The following is a 15,003-nucleotide window of genomic DNA, read 5'->3' as shown; positions in this document are numbered from 1 at the left end:
TGAATAGGACACAAAAGTACTTTGGTCTGTCTCCTGACAGTGAATGCTATTGGAATTTCATTGGAGCCATTAGAAAGGGCACAAGATATTCTAATGATAATTGAAGGAATAGGGGAAAAATGAGCATTTGTAACTCCTTGAGAAGTTCTTCAAGCTTTGAAAAATCGCCCAAAGCTTCTCCTCCAGTCTGCAGTGAAGTGCTCCTTATTCATCACTGCAGAAATCTCTGATGTCCCAGTCAGATTGTTGACACTTCCATTACTGCTTCTATTTTAGATGTTGTAATTAGTAATTTTTCATGTTTCCAGTTTGTCCTTTCTCTTAGAAATTTAAACTACAGTGACAAATTAAAGCACATCATTTACTGATGATACTGATCAAATAGTGTAGGTACCTGGTACAAAGGGATTATTCCAAGGTAATGTGTTTTATTTTCCTGCCTTCAGTGTTGTCAGTGTTATCTCACTGTGTAAAGACTGAACCAAGACCATTACGTGTAATAGGTCAGCATTTCACCTTGGTGCAGAGAAAGGAGCATGGCTTCCCTTATATAGAATAGAGCAGGCATACATTAAAAAAAGAATTATTACAAGCTATGTTTCTTATCACAGCCAGGCCATCAAATTCCTCTTCATCTGATAAAGTTAAAAACACTCCAGTGGAAGAGTCAAATTTATTACCAAGCATAACAAAATGAATATGCGTTATGCAGAAAGTTTCAATGCTTCTGTATTGTTCTTCTCTTCAATCCTAATGAGGAGGTTTGATTTTATGAGTAGAGATAAAATTTGTTTTTAAAAAATCAGTTAACAATACATTTCTTGGATAAGCACATAAAGCATGAGTGGCTTACTGTGATATTGCTGCTACATCTGTCAGTATCACTGATTTCAACTGAATGCAGCCTGATCATAGAACATGGAATGAGTGTTGAGATTTCTAAAGGTACTTTTGGTTGGATTAGCAGACTGGAGTTGAAGTCTGTGATCTGTGTGGGTCCCTTCCAACTTGGGGTGTTCTGTGATTCTGTGGCTGTTCTGCACCTGCTGTACATGAGTAGCTCTGAAATGGCTCCTGGAGGTGACTGACAGTCCCTGAATTCTGTATTCCAGAAGAGAGGAAGGCAGGAGATGATATGGTAGGAGAATATAAGATAAATAAAGCTGAGAAAGTTTTTTCAGAGTTCCTGATTTATCACTGCAATTTTTTGAGATTAGAGAGAAATGCAATGAAATCGGAAAGTTTTACAGATCCTATTAATGGAAGGAAATACTTCTGTGTGTAGCATGTTGTTCTCCTGTAGAATTCATCGGTACGACGAATTCCACTAAGGTTGAAAGCTTTGAAGGATTTCAGTAAGTGTCTATGGAAATGAGAGCATCCATAATTACAGGCAGCACGCTTTTATTGTGGCTTCCAGTTGTAAGATGAGTGCTACTTCACAAATGCAAAGAGAAAATTCCCTTTGGGGCAGGTTTTCTGTTTCGAGTTTCCTCTGTATGAGTAAGAGCACGAAACAGTTCTGGACTGTCCTTATTGCATTATGCCTCTACTAGGTGAGGAATTAGTTCTGGTTTGACAACAATAGAATCATAGAATGGCCTGGGTTGAAAAGGACCGTAAAGATCATCTAGTTTCAACCCCCCTGTCACAGGCAGGATCGCCAACCACCAGCCCAGCCTGCCCAGAGCCACATCCAGCCTGGTCTTGATGTAGAATTCTCCAGGGAGGTCAACTCTGGTGTATGGATGCATAAAGTTCTAGTGCTAGCACCAGTGAGTAGAGAGCCAGTGTGTGTCTCTCACAGAATCACCTCTCTCCTGAAAACAGCTTGAATCAAATAATAAATGTGCCAGAAGTATGACATGCAATGAGAGTGTTTTAATGCACACAGTATAGGTACATCTTGTCTCACGCTGCTGCATTGCAAAGGTCAGAACTGCTAAAGAAGCTGTCATGCTCTTTGAAATGACACGGAGTAATCCCAGAATAGATCTCTACCAGCACCAACCTTGTCACTTTTTGGATTTTCTTTTGTTGCTTGTCTGGCCTCACACAGAGTGCTGGTTGAATTTGAACATGCCTCTGCACGGTGTCTCTCATTCATGTAACGGCTGGTTAGTCACATGTGGACTTCCATATTCTATGCGTACCTTCCTGTGTTTTGTTTCTTCTCTATCTCTGCCTTTCTTTTTAAATGGAAAAACAGAAGCTTTCAGAGCATGACAAAGCTGTATGCAACAGTTGGCATATCTATGGTATGCCAGTCTCTCATTTTCTCTCACAGGAGAAAGACAACGGCTGCCTCGCTGCACAGATTGCCTGGAAGCCCAGCCCAAAGGCCCTGTTAGCTGGGCTCTGCTGCGGAGCTGCTCTCTGGGATGGGGCTGCAGGAAAAGGGAGTTCTGGTCAGCTGATCGTTGTGAACCCCACTTCTCCATCTTCTTATCTCGCTTCTGCTCTCACATCCATGTATTAGGACACAGAGGGGATTAGCATTGTGGATCATTTTACAGAGGAGGAGCTTGTTAAATACCTGGGACAATCTCTTGTAGTAGCTGCTGTGTGCTGGTGGACATGCAGTGCTTTTGTGGCCATGGTGATTGTTCTATCCTGAAAGGAGCTTGGATTTAAGAGGATGCAAAGAGGGCTCAAACTGATTAAATTCTCTTAAGCTTCAGGAGAGCAGCTCTCCACTCATATTCTGAAGACACTTGCTTCATTTCTTTTGAAGACTGAACTAGCTGTACCTGCTAGATGCTGCTGCCCAGGGTAATCTGTGCCACCCTCCCAGCACATTCTCTCTCATATTCCAGGGGCAGTCTGCAGTGTTATCCTGTGCATCCATCTCTGTTCTCTCTTCCCTTGCCAAGAGATCTGTATGTCTCTTCTTTGCACATAACTCTCATTCCCACTAAATCAGTGCCCCTTATAAGTCAAACCATAGGCATCTGTGTATCTTGCACTGTTCCCTGCTGGTTCCCTGCTTTCAGCCAGAAATGATATGGTTCTTTACACAGATGCTTGGAGGCAGAAGGACAAACAGAAAAATACCAGTTTGAGTGCATGGTATCTTATTTCTTATTATGGACTAACGGTCATCAATTAATTGTTCTGTTCCTGAGTCTTTTTTCAAGCTGTTTTTGCTGAGGCTCTGTTTTTCAATTGAATTCTTTGGAACAATTGGCCAAATAGGTAACGCTGTTAACTGTCTATGTCTGTCTTGTTTTGGTCTTTCCTTCTAAGGTATTGGTGCTTCTAGTCCTGACGTATGGAGCTGAAAGCTGATGATATTTATCACTGTTATATTTTCTTTTCTCTGTTTAAACATTTGGCCAAGCTATACATGTTAGTACTGTAGAGACCATGAGTTAACTAGCCTGTGAAGATAAACGTGCTGGTCTCCTACAAATGGCAGCAAACGTGGTCTCCTTCAGAGAGCATTCAGAGGGAGAAGACAATTTTAGTGACTGAATTGACTTATCTCTATGGGCAAGAAAGTTCAGGAAACTGTGTTTTCTAAAGCAATGCTGGAGCCCTGTGACAGCTTATTCTTAAGCCCAAGCTTTCATCTGCTCTGCTTATTCTCTTCATAGGCGCATCACTAGGTCTCATTATTAACACAGTTAAATGTGCTCTTGGAAAACTTGATTTAATTTCTGACTTTACTACCGAGATTCTAATGCCAAGTTGCTGAAAATGAAACCTTTTTGAAGTGTTCATTAACTGAATGTTCCTCATTTTCTGGATACTCAATTTGAGATGATATCTGATTTGCAGCAGTTCTATATGTTTAGAGCTGCAGCTGGAACTGAGTTTTCAGCATTTCAAGCACCATATAATGCTAAGCATGCTACAAAAAGAATGCTCTCATTTTCTAAATTGGATATCTCAAATTAATGAATACTTTTATAACACAGAAACTTTCTAATCATTTTTTCAACAATCTATCCAGATAAAATGGAAGTATTGGGGCAATAAATTTGTCAAAAACGTATTCCTAAAGTGTACCTTAGAAAAGCTATGAATAGATTAATCATATGCTCTCCAAGTAGAGCTTGAGTTTGGTGAAGCAAAGTGGGTTAAACTAAGCAGAGATGAAATGATCTTGTTCTCTAATAAGCATTCAATCAGGGAGTTGTTCAACTGTTTCTGAGTAACCCCCTGTGGAGACAAGCCATCAGAAATGGGCTGCACACTAAACAGCAAGAAGAAAACATATTTTGAATAGCTGCTCATTAACTGAGGATCATACATCCCCTACACGAGTCGAGGCAAGGGTCCTGCAAAGCAAATTGTGTTTGATCATGTAAGTGAAGGCGGTAGCACACTGTGTGACACCAACGATTCAAATTAGGATTGAATAGGCAATTTTAATTTCGGCACTTCTCAATTTTTGACTATTTGACTTTGCATTCTCAATAATGTTCTTTTAACTTGGAATGTTGTGTGTAATATATATAAATGTTGTTTTTAAATAAAACTGGTTTGTCTCCAAGTCATGTCATCTTCCCGCTGCCTGCTGTTACCATTTCTAAAGGAGAAGCAGCTGGTGTGCTAAAAGAAGTTATGGACTTTGAAATCCTGCAAGGTTAGGAACTGTGTGGTTGGAGGGAGATATTTGCAGAAGATGCCATCTTTTCTGGCATGTTAAATTACTCCCACTGTTTTCCTCACTGTATTTAATGTTTCCCCACTGTATTTAATGGAGCAAAGTATAAACATTTGCCTTGAGGTGTTTTGTTGCTGTAGTCTGCAAATAACCCTAAGAGTAGCTTAATGGTGCTCCACGGTTGGGGTTTCTTAGTGGTTTCTCTGTCCACTTCTTAAAAGGAAAGAGTTCTTCATAATAGGGAGCTGCAAGCTTGGCACTGGGTCTGAGAGTCAAACTGAGCTCGACTGGCTCAGCTGTTACCAGCAGGAAAGGTTCTGCAATCCACATTCAGTTAACTGCTCTGTTCACTGTGTTTAGACCACAACAGGATCTAGTTCCCACTCTGATATGGCTCTGCAGGCTCCGTTGTGCTGAAGAAAGACAAAATACTCCAAATAGGTGATAAGCACACTAGTGAGCAGGTGCATGTTTGACCACCAGAGCTGAGCTAGTAAGGAATAATGTGTGTTTTTTGCTTATTTTCTTTGAAACAAATTAATTTTTAAAGCATCTCTTTAGTTATTATTGAAACTGTAGTCTTGTAGTTTTGTTTTGTGCATTCATCTTTACATAGAACATAAATGAGAACTGGCAAGTTTCTCTTGCTGTTCCTCATAATATTGACACAAAAGAAAAGGCAATTTGTAGCTCCTTAAGGAGGAACACTAGATACATTACTGTAGTAAGGCATAAAAATAATTCTAGTTCTTTTAAGGGATTTCCCATATAACTGTTATTGGGTGTTCATTGTGTGCTGTGGCCAGAGAGTTCACTCAGAATTGTTCCTAGGACTGGAATACAAACTGACCAGGAGAACCAGGGAGAATGTTTTGTGCAGCACACTGCATTAGCTGAAAGGTTTGTCTTCCTTTACTATGAGTTTCATCATGTACACTAGCATATAAGGGAAATGTTATCAACTTTTAGACCAACTAAAAAACCAGCTTTTAGACCAAGATTATAGTGACATTGTTGAGACACTCTTTATTAGAATAGAACTCAGTGGCCACCACAGAACTTGGTCTGTAATGTGTATATATAATATGGAAGTGCTATATATATACTTTCAAAGGTATTCTTTGACCAATTCAGATGTTCCCTGCACTTATGCTGGAGGGAATGTTCTGCCTGTGGAGCTGGAATTCTGGAAGTCAGTGTTAGATTGCTGCAGAAGACTCAGTGCTTAGCTTATACCCTGGGGCATAAATTGTAGCTGGAAAGATGAGAAAATATAGCTGCAGAGATGTGATTCGGAAACTCACAAATTGCATGTGTTACCTCGTTATGATATATGTGCATATATATCAGAAAGAAAATGACTCTGTGTAGGAAGAGATGGTACTCAGTGCTCTGGGTATTTAAAAAAATCATGCATGTTTATAAATTACCAGGAAAGGTTTCTGAATCGAAACTGCGTGCTTCAGGTTCTGACAACGGCATTCAATCTCAGCAGTCCTTAACAATCTTTTTTCTGCTTTGGCTCAGTTCTAGGCACAAGTGGCTTCAGCGTTGAATTAGCCACTGCAGAAATAGTTTTGAGTTAGAGCTCTGAACAAGACTTTGGACACAGAGTTAAAGTACCCAATGAGATCGTGCTGCTGCTACTAGGTTCTGTTAGCAGTGCTGTGTTGATATTCAAGGTCATTGAAGATGCAATGCAGTCTTACACCACATTTCTGTTGACTTTTGTTTAGGCAAGGGGTGCATTTTCATCTCCCTCATGTGTGAATCATTAATGTAGAGCAAATGACCTAACACCGAGTCCGTTCTCCCAGTGAAGATGCTCCTTGCTGTAAGAGGTTGCTCTAAGGAGAATCACTGTCTCTTTGCTCTATCCAGCTTCTTGTTTTCATGAAATGTGGTTTTCCTTAAGCCCTTCTGAAATTGAATTTAATTGGCCAATGGCTTCAGAAGTTCTTATCAGTATGACAGTGCTAGGTGGACATATGCAGATGATCACCAAAGGAACCCAGACTACAGAGTGCTGGGACTAAGCCTGGATTACTGCTGCAGCAGTGAGCCCAGTTTTAGTTCCACAGCAGTATCTATCTCTCTGTGAAATGTGGTAAATGTGACCAGTTTTTGATTTGTTTCTGTTTTCTTCTTTGTCTTCTTTTCCCAACAGTTGGTCTGAAGCTGTTCAGGTACAGAGCTTTAATATTATACCCATGTGCTAGATGTACCTTCTATCTACATAAGCCTTTGAATTTATGTGTGCATGTGTCTTGGTCTTTGTATCACAGTTGTGTTTCCTATTCACGCTGGGGGAAGAAAAAGTAACTTGAAACCTGTGGTAATTTGTGAAATGTGTTGTTGGCTCATTTGTGCATCTATCACTTGTTAGATTTCACAAGCCCTAGTGTTTCTCCCCCTTATCAGATTTATTCTGAAGAGCTTTGTTCTTCCTGCTCCACACACCAGATGCTACTGTATTTTCTGGATGCCTGAACTCTCCACTCACAAAGCCTGTCAATGTCTTTTGTATAGCTATTACTTGTAGCTTGAAAGTGGTATTTGTGTAACGAGTTGCTCCATGGTATGATTTTTCTTTCTTTTAATTTTGCTAGTAGAAATTCCCAGTGCAGTTGCATTTGTGCTAGAACAGAATTTGTAGTGGTATAACTAATGTCAGATTTCGGTAACTGTCAGAGAATATGAGATGTGTGATGCAGAAGCCCATGTGTCACCAAATCTGGCCTTTTTGTGGCATTTGTTTTCCTCAAGCAGGTAGTTCTGTTATATTATACAAAGCACAATGTTACTGGTGCAGTTTCTTTCACTTTGGAGCTCTTAAGCAGTGAGGGAGGCCTTAGGATGCCATGGTGTCTGCATTTTTAAACCTGAAAAATAAAAAAAAAAAGAATCTATACTGGAGAGGTTTGCTGATTTTAATATTGCCAAGCTGCACATTTCTACCGAAGATGGAATTAATACCAGCAAAAGGAGCCATTTGACTGCTGGGAAATTTGCTTGACAGCACCACAAAAGGACATATTGGCTGCTGTGAGTGTTGCCTCCCAAAAGGGTTTGAGGTGTAACTAATAGGTGGCAGTTAGTATATGTTGCTTTGTTTGTAAGGATTTCTTCTACTGATGAGAATATATGGCAGTAGATTTAAGTAATAAGGTATAATTTACCCTGGAGTAAAGCTTTTCCAAAGGCTTTGCCTATAAAAAGCCAGAGAGCTGTGGGTGCTGCATCCCCAGAGGTGCTCCATGCTGGGCTGGATGGTGCCCTGGGCAGCCTGATCTGATGGGGACTATCTGTGCCCCCCACACAGGGGCTGGAACTGATTGGGCTTAAAATCCTTTCCAACCCAAGCCATTCTGTGATTCTATGATAACATACCTAGAGTAGACAAGTTTGGACACCTATTGTACAGAATATTTTTGAAATAATAAGTGGCACTGAGAATTTTTACATTAAGCTGTAGTGTGCTGAGATGCAGATTCAGGACTTTGCAAGGAGAGCTCCAGAAAATAAATATCAATGGTTAAAAAAAAACCTACCAGAATGCCACTCATCAGAAGACTGCCTTCTTCTGTAGTGGTGAAAAGTTTCCTTAGAGCTAAGTCAGGCTTCATCACGACTTCATCACGACGGAGCCGTGTAAGCTGGTATTTCACATGCACAGCCCATGTCTCAGCATCTGCAGAGAACCCAGAGCACATGATCCAGAAGTACACCTCTCTGAACTGAAATCAGCAGGCTTTCTGAGCAGTAAGAGGTACAAGCCTTTAAGCAGTTTAAACTGCTGCTTCCTACTGGCCTCCTTGGAATTAAATCACTTGACTCAGTAATTGGCGTGTCCTCGCTGCCTGGAGCCTTAATACTTTTAATGATGTCCAAACAAATTAGCTATTAAACATGTTATGAAGCAGCTCAGTGGGAACTAACTTGAGTAAGCTGAGGATCAAAGCATGGAGCTGTAAAATGAGTCCTGAAGTGCTAATAACTTCTAATAACTTTTAAAGAGAGAGAATTAGATTGTGGGAAGAGCAGCTGTGTCATATGCTGATGACTTGAAGAGCAGCACGGTTGGGATGTAGTACTGTTTGTATTCTGACTGGAAAAACTAGTGAGAAAGCATGACACTAGCATGTGTGGTTTTAGGAAGCTCCAGACTAAAGATGAAAGAAGCAGCAGGTGGGATGATCTGCTTTCTGTGCACCAGGCATGTGTGCACAGCCCCCTGAGAGATGATTAAATGCATTTTGCTTTATTTAATTACTTCTTGCCCTCAAGATGCAGCACCAGGGGAATGAGATCGGTCTGTCCTGTCCTGAAGAGCAGATGAACTCAGGCAAAACCATTGCCAGAAATGTGTTACCTGCTTGAATGAGGGCTGTTTGACCTGCACAACTTGAATCCTTAACAGTATATGCAAAATGAGAATCCAGATGGTTCCCTTCTGTCATACATGCTTAGAAAGGAAGCCTCTTTCTGTATACTCGGTGGACTTGATACAGTGCTCAAGGCATGAGACACAAAACCTTCCTTTCCCTTCCCTTCCTGCTCAGAGCCACCTCAGAAACTGGCGTGGCTTTTCCCTTCCTGCCTTTATTCCTCTTCATCCGCTCTCTTGTCTTTGCTCCCTCTAGTGTTCCCATATCGGTGCTGTCTTGTTCTCCTGCTCTAGGCCAGGAGATTCAGTATGAGGCTCTCAGGTGTGTTTTCCCTGCACTCTGCGTAACGCAGAAATGACATCAGCCACCTGTCATACCCTTCAAAAAGAGAAAATAGCACTAAGCCTCTGCAGCCTTATTTCACCTGCTTATATCACCATAGCAGCATGCCAGTGCCAACCTTGAGGCCAACATAAAATTTATCAGATTTTCAGAAACAAGCCTGTATCCTTTTGGCAATTTCCAAGCATCTACTTCATTCGCAGTTTGTGGTTTGGGGATTGCTTTTGACATTTTCTTTCTAATTTGAGGAGCTGAGAAATTAGGAATATTATAGAGTATAACATTTCAGTTCGGAGCCACAAGATCAGGTAACACTGCAACAGCATCCTGAATGTGCCAGTTCACCCCTTGACTTGCACTGGCTTTAGCAGCAAGAGCTGTCTTAGTGGTTAGAAATACCATCCTGCTTATTAGGTGAAAATTAGAAAATACGAAAAGGATCTGAGATCTCTGTGTGTCAGTGAATCACTACCGCAGAGAGAATGTATAATTAAGAGCAAGGGCTCTTCTTACACCACATTAAAAGATTTCCTACAGATTTTTGTTAACTGAAACTTAACTGTTTTATGTGCTGTAAAAATGTGTGATACTTTCATGTGTCCACACACGAGAGTGCCTGCATACTTCTTTGTGCAAAACATATTTAAAAGATGAGAAAATAGATTGAGGTCTCCCTTTACATCAAGCAATCCAGATCTAGATTGTAGAGACTAAACTCTTTCAGATTCAGGGCTTCATAGTAGGTGTTTAAGAAATGAATTTGAAACATTTCAAAGAACTCTCTTTAAAAGCACATGCAGTCTTCATTCATCACTGAAAATGAACTGACATTCCTGATGATAAGAAAGAAGACTGTGGCTAAATAAGAGCAAAAATTGAGCTTCTGCCTTTTATTTTAGGAACGATCAATTCCTTAGCTGTGCTATGAAGATAAGCAAGACAAAGAAAAGAGCTTTAGTTACTGCAACTGTGTAGGCTATGAATCTATGGTAAATTGTGGCAAATGTTTGAGTCAGACTGGTGTACAGTTCTTTCATTGGTACTAAATTTATTTAAAAAAAAAAAAGATACAATCAAACATTTGGAAATAGGTCTGGCAAAAAATTGTTAGATGGCATGATATTAACTTCTTGTGAACTGCTCTGCGTCCTCATGCTGAATTCTGACATGCCCTTTGGTTGGCATCAGGTTTGTGACTATGGGGAGGAATCCCTCCGGGTGCTGGGTAGGTTTGGAGCTGGTTGGCAGAGGATGCAAATCCTCTACTTTTACAGGAACAGTGAAGCAGAAGAGTTTCCATCGCAGATGCCCATTACACGGAGGGATGCTATCCCCAAGAGACAGGAATTTCTTCCTCAAGTTCCCAGGAGTGAGCGAATGGGTGAGTGACAGCTGAACAGCTGAAGTCCACAGTAGCCATGTTCTGCCAGCTGCCACCTTCCTCCACGCACCTTTTCAGCAAGCTATTTCCTGAGGTCTGTGTCAGGGAGTTCTGCCACTCGCCTGCTCACTCAGTTTTTGTTCTGCAGTGATGCAGTACCCCATCATGACCAAACAGATCATTCTCCAGGGATACTTGGATGCGTTACTTCTCGCTCAATGGAGTGACATTACTTCATGGTAGATATTTCTCGCACTCATTAAAAACAGAAGAAAACCAACGCTTTTGTAAAAGCACAAAATATTACCATACAGCATATGGCACCCCGAGATATGAGTAAACTTGCAACCTCCGCTTGTCACTGGCTTCCTGTGGTAATAACTGTGTTGCTCTGGGATTTGTAGTGCAGAGAGGGAGTTGCTCTGGGGCACGGAAGGTGTTTTATAACCCACTTGTGGATATGTGGTATTTTGGGCATTTGGGAGCAGGTTCCGGAAAGGAGACAGTGTGAACTGCACTGAGGACAGTGTTACAGGCCTGAGTGTGCAGCATGCATGGGTTTGTGCTGGGGCTGAAATAACTAGTGTTTTGCTGATAATAGTCAGTGACCTCTCTGCTTCCCAATAGCTGGCTACAGAAAGAAGCATGTGGTGAAACGGCACCTGCTGAAGCACAGAATGGCAGTCATAATCCAGGAGTGTCTCATTATCTGATCAGCAGTAATGTGTGTTTTCCTCTCAGTGCTGCACCCTTGGAGAACATGGCTAAATACAAGGTGCCTGAAGAGTTCAGAGGGGCCATTTCCAGCAGTGCTAATGGTGCCAGCAAATTGACATTATTGAGATATGATTGAAGAATCCTGGTAACAGGAATGAAAGGCTTAGAAGTGCTGCTGCTCCTGTTCTAACCAATCACTGGCTGTGTTAATGACACCTTCAGTGAGATGTGCCAGTAGGAAATGAGTATCTTTTTTCAGCATATGCATTCCTAGATCACTTTTTCCAATGGGACCACAGGGGGTTGACACAAATTATGGTACTGCTAGCACAGCTGTCCTACATAATTTGTTGTTGCATAAAGTTATAATTAACGATTTTAACAAGTACCAAGGCAGGCACATTAGGAATCTGGACTACAGAGCCTCAGGTTCCATAATCAGGCACATCTGTTATAAACAGTTATATCTTTTAGGTACGGCTTATTTAGCACGAGTGCTAAGCAAGGCTGGGTTTGACCCCTCACACAGAGATCTGAATGGGATTCAGTCTGCTTCAACAGCTGGCTGAGGGTTTTGTTGCTTGGGCAGTGCATTGCCTGCACCAGCTTATCCATTGTAGAACATGATGGTGTTGGATACGGAGTCAAAGTTAGTGTTGTGTTGTAGCAGTAGTTGGTCAAAAGGGCAGTTGCTGGCTTTGTGACAGCATCTGTGAGGAAAGGTATATCCTCAGCTTCCTTACAGCACCTATAGGATGCCAGGAGCATGTGGAAAGAATAAGTCTGAACCAGTATAACTGGAACTCTAACCGGAAGCTGTGAATGAGCGATGGCAGCCAGTGGATCCATCAGTCAAGCAGTTCCATCTAGAGAGGGGGACACCTTGCCATTTATTCACTGATTTCGTGAAAAATATTTTCATTGCTCAGTGAGATTAATTTTCTGAGCTCTGTGGATTTTTAGGATCACACCCAGAACAAACCTGTCAGGCCTGTTAATACACAGCTTGAGCTCTGGAAAATCTATGGGAGGTTGCAGGAAAGTACAGAAACGGTAGTTAAAACAATATTTATATTTTCTGCTCTAATCCTATTAAAATAGCACCAAAGAAAGGAGATGCATACAGGGAAGCTGCATGATGTTAAATTTTATATTAACTTAATGTTTCCTGTTACAGGGTCTGCTAAATACCAGCTCTTCCCAGGAAAAGGGAAATCAGACTTGTTTAAAATTGTTTTATTCTTCTTTAAACAGAGGAAAATAACAATCCTATCAGTTTGGCGTTATTTTCTAACATCTGAACTTTACTGACCCACAGAGAAATAGAAGAAAACACTGTTAATTTGGAGTTGAGGACAACATTCTGTGAATTGTAACTCAGAAGGGGAATGGAGAGGAATAGGTTACTTACATTCAATGTACAGTCTTGGAGTTTGCAGAACTGGTGTCTTTCATCCCTAAGACAATTGAGCATAATATTCTCATTTATTAAGTCTTGTTGCTGCTGTTGCGAATTCATCTTGGAGTTGCTGAGCACAGATTGCTGTAATTAGTAGAAATTCTGAATGCTGATGTTCACAACAGCAAAATTTTTGCTCTTCAGAGCCCTTAAGTTTGATCCCGCATGAAAAACACCTTTCTGTAGTCAGTAGGAGCATGGCCTTTGACACCTCTAGCTACAGATCTGCTGCAATCCCTGGAATTGGGTGAAGTGAGAATAGTACCTGGTTCCAGACAGAACGCTGTAGAGTCCATGCTGTGGGCCTTATGCTCTGCAAGCAGTGTAAGCCCCTAATACTCTCCATTGCCTTGCTGGGAGGGAATGAGACAGAAATGTCAAACAGTAGCAGGTTATTGCTCAGAGGAAGAGGAGGTAGAAGTTTGAGCTTGTGAAATGTTCCAAAGTTCCTTGGAAAAGTATTTCACCGTGTCTCATTGCAAACCGACCATTAGAAGGTTTACATCTTTATATCCACAGAGCAAATCAGTGCCACTGAAACAGCGGTTTCAGAGGAAGGAGAATCACTCCCTGAACAGTTTTCGATGTTAGCAGCAGCAAGACACAAACAATGCAGACACACTGAGAGGTAAGTTAGAAGCCTTTTGGTTCACCTACAAGCGCTTTCTTGTAGGGGAATACCAGCACGGTGTCAAGATGTGACTTTCTTCAGAATTTGTTTACTCAAGGAGTGCAAAGCAGGAACTCGGCCCGGTAACATCAGCTGCGCAGAACATTCTCATTTTTCACCTGTTCCCTTCTGTCAGATACAGTAACATACCATTCTCTGGTTCTTCCAGTCTCTACGCAAAGCAATTTAGTGATCAGTGCATTAAAGTAGTGCTTCCTAGCAGAGCAGGGAGGCCTTAGGCAGCCCCACTGTTGTACTGACTTGGTGCAGATCCTTAGCTGTCCTGTAGTACCAGGCCTTTTCTCTTGTACAGTTACCAGAGAAGGGCAGAAAGCACACCCAAGGGAGGCAAATACATTAAGCAACCTGAAAAGATCTCCTACCTGTCTCCTTTGTTATATAGCCTCTTTTTAAAGTAGGTGCCACCTAAGCCTTCAGGTGGATGGTTTGCAGTCATCTTAATGCTAGCAACAGTTACAGCAGAGGCTGGACTGTTTCCATGAGATACGATCCTTAGTGGACTAGACATGAAAGCGCTCTGGTGTGTTTTAGGAGAAGTGGGGTAAATTAATGGAAGTATCCAAGGGGACAGCTGGTTTCTTATGCATCAGTTCTTGGATGGATGACGAATCCTACTGGAAATGGTGCAGAATTGTGGTATACCCCAAACTCAGATCTGTTCATTAGATTTCTTTGGTGGCATGAAAACTATTTACTGCATCCCCTCAGCCTTACAAGCAGCAATTATCTGCCATCCACAGAAAGAATGTTAAATGGCAGCAGATGTTGAAAGGGCCAAATTTGTCAAGGTCAAATTTGTTGGTGACTGTTGCTGACATCTTTTACACTCACAGATATGCTATAGGATCACACTATTAACGGATGCTCCTTCAAATAATCTATTTTCCCCATCCTCCTAACCTCCTGCTTTGCAGGAAAGACTTCTGTTATCAGGACCAACATCCTGTTTTTCCACAGATGGTTGCAGAGAGGAGACACCTGGCATTCTTTGGGTCTCTTTGCATTGCTCAGATGATATTAATTACAGCTCCAAGGGAAGCAGCCACCTGCTAACCTTTGCCTTGATGCTGTTTGCATTATGAATGGCATGGAACACAATTCTTTCTCCACAGACAAGCGGTTTACCCTGCTGAGTGTAATTCATTGCCATTTTCCAGGTTTCCGGATACTCCATTAGTGTTCATAAGGCTGGAGAAAGGGGCACTCTGGCTGATCACAGCACAGGGTGAATGTCATGGCTCTCTGTTGCTTTGCTCCCAGCCTGATGTGCTTGCCTTCACAAAGGTGTATCTGTAGCAGAGTGCATGTACTGATGTACTCAGTGTGTTTTCCCCCTCCCTATTAGTGACATTAGACCACCCAAGGGCTTATTCTACTGAGTGCAAATCAAGTAAAAGCTTAACTCAGGTTATT

The 15,003-nt window shown here is 41.5% G+C and overlaps 1 protein-coding gene across 2 annotated transcripts in view; it reads left to right on the top strand.

The window, feature by feature from the left end:
- The window catches only part of CUNH8orf48 (chromosome unknown C8orf48 homolog), a 67,102-nt gene that overhangs the window by 35,827 nt on the left and 16,272 nt on the right, over positions 1-15,003 (top strand). The window contains exon 8 of one of the 2 annotated variants that reach the window (XM_042876375.1): positions 10,617-10,714. The exons of the other annotated variant lie outside the window; for it this stretch is intronic. The gene's annotated coding sequence lies outside the window, so the exon portion shown is untranslated. Of the gene's footprint in view, positions 1-10,616; positions 10,715-15,003 lie in introns of those variants that run through there. 2 annotated transcript variants of the gene reach the window in all.

Source organism: Lagopus leucura, unplaced genomic scaffold (genome assembly GCF_019238085.1).
Source record: "Lagopus leucura isolate 7727_CA_CO unplaced genomic scaffold, USGS_WTPT01 Super-Scaffold_100016, whole genome shotgun sequence".
In the NCBI taxonomy this organism is placed as follows: domain Eukaryota; kingdom Metazoa; phylum Chordata; class Aves; order Galliformes; family Phasianidae; genus Lagopus; species Lagopus leucura.
The sequence above is the reverse complement of the archived record's forward strand: the minus strand, read 5'-3'. Positions and strand labels throughout refer to the sequence as shown.